The following is a 2,425-nucleotide window of genomic DNA, read 5'->3' as shown; positions in this document are numbered from 1 at the left end:
GTAGGTGCTTGACTTCATGCAATGGAATTACGATAAGTATTTGTTGAATGAAGATGGAAAGAAGTCACAAGTGGCCTCAGCCACCAGGGTGAACATGAAAATGGACATCTTTCCTTTGCTAGGACAGCTTTCCAAGAGACCTTAATTAGTCACAATTACCTTGTGGTGATAAACTGATTACCGTTCCTGTTCTCATCTCAAAACTAAAATTTTCTCTTTTCCTCCCATCTGACAATGGCACGGCGCCAAGTTCGGCCTGAGCTAGAACATTCTCCCAGAGAATTGGATCTTCTTGATGAGCACTGGCAGCGGCAGCCACGTTTCTGTCGATTGCATGGCTGCAAGTTCCCAGATCACAGAACTTCAGAACTGCAAGGGCTCTGAGCAGCCTCATGAAATTTAAGAGATTTATCTCCTACCTAACCAAAAATATATAAATACATAAAATATTTTAAATAGTGACTTTACAAAAGCCACAGAGCCAGGAAGTGGCAAAGCCAAGGCCTGACCTTTCACAATCTTAGACCCCCACCCCTCCCATCCCCCCAGCCTCCTTTCCGCCTGCAGCAGCAGGCACAGTGGGGGGCAAGGTCTTCCCCTGGACTTCTACAAGGTCACTGCTCTGCAAGAGGAAAGGTTCTCCTTGTGGTCAGTGACCCTCAAGGCCCATCAGCCACAGGATAAAAAAGGGCAGGTTGAGTGTTCACAGCAGGACTCTCACCTCCAAGGCAGGTGTCAGGTCCTCTAGGGACAGCAAGGCAGTGTGCAAGGAGTGCATGCGCCCCCAAAGGCTCCGAGAGCTGGTTCTGCAAGTACCTGGGTCTAAGCCTTTGAGCAACCTTGACTCCCTCCAACTTCCTTGCCTCACCCAGTCTTCTCCAGAGGGACAAAATGCCAACCATACAGAAGCATTTGGTGACAGCTGCAGATAGAATTTACCACAAGGGAATTTAGTTGATTGACCCCAACCTTCAGGATTCTTCGGCTTGCAGTGCTTCCTAAACTTCCCCTGAATACCTCTAACTCAACCGTGTAGAGAGAGGAGCTCCTTTCTGGGTCACAGAAGTTGGTAGCCATGAGTGGAAGTCCAAGTCCAGGGGTTGGAAGGGGAAAAGGGATGTGCAGAGTCAGGAACTGAATCTGAAACATTTGGTTACACCTCACCCGTTCACACCCACTTGGAAGTTTGAATAACCAGTTTCTGCCAGATGCTTTGGATGTCTGGGAGCGGATTTCTGTTTCCAAGAGTTAAGAACAACCACTGTATCCTCTCCCAAAGTCTTGCAAAGGACATCCCTTCCCTTTACCCTTGATCACCAAGGATGGGGCAAGATAAGAGAATCAGCGACCCTCTCCTCCCCTCTCCCCCGAAAGCCACAGGGTTTCTGACTTTGGGGATCCCTTACAGAGACCTTGCAGCGGCCTACGGGTCTGAGCAGCTTCACCCTGGCTCATTGCAGACGCACAAGGGGCTACTGGCCTTTATCTGAGGGCTCCAGAGCAGCTCCCGTGTCTGGTGGGTTTAATAACTAGCTTCTGATTAGACAAAATTGGACACACCCTCAGACTTGAGCAAGTTTCTGTTTCATGATTTATCATGGGCTCCAAATTTTACTTGGATTGCACCTGAGCAAATACAGTTTGGCCAGGTCATGTGGAGCTGGCAGAACAGGATGGGTAAGGACTAAGAATTACATCCTTCAGAGGCAAGAACAGGCAGTGGATCCTTCCCAGGGGCTGGGAGCTGGTGGGGAGAAGGGGGGGGTGGTCAGAACCTGAGGATGTTACAGACTTCCTGCTTCACCATTAGCATATCATTGGGGAAAAGCATTACAACCAGTATGTCCCCGGAACTATCATCCAAACTGGGTCGCTTATGATAGCAAAAGGGGAAGCCATTCATAATTCTGCTGGGAAACAGCACAAACCAGGACAGTCCCAGCTTGATGACAGATCATCCATCCCAAGAGGAAACAAACCAACTAGGAGAATCCGGTCATTACCAGTTCTTGCTCTTCCTATGTGATTATGCAACCAAAGCATAAACCTCTCATCAGAGCAAGTAAAACTGTCAATTTCCGGTGGGGATAAGGAAACTAGAAGGTCATTGAACTCGGTTTAAAACTTTGTCTCCCTGAGGTTACTCTCGGTGCGGTCTGCTCTCCCCTTTGGTCCATGCCCAAATCAGAAGAAAATCCCGCTGGTCGTCCTTGTGACAAGGGATGGCCAGGGCCTCAGGGCAGGAACACAGAGTTTTCAATTAATTATTAAGAAGCCACTCCCAGGAGGTTCAGCAGTGGCGAGGACTTCCTCATATGTAGAGAAACCTGCGTGCTTGTTAGAGCACAAGCAGGAAATCCTTTAATTCCACATTTGGCCTGCAAGGGGCAACATCTGTCTAGCAATGACCACACCACACGCATAC

This window comes from Rhinolophus sinicus, chromosome 3 (genome assembly GCF_057876585.1).
Source record: "Rhinolophus sinicus isolate RSI-liver-muscle chromosome 3, RSI-T2T, whole genome shotgun sequence".
Classification (NCBI taxonomy): domain Eukaryota; kingdom Metazoa; phylum Chordata; class Mammalia; order Chiroptera; family Rhinolophidae; genus Rhinolophus; species Rhinolophus sinicus.
The sequence above is the reverse complement of the archived record's forward strand: the minus strand, read 5'-3'. Positions refer to the sequence as shown.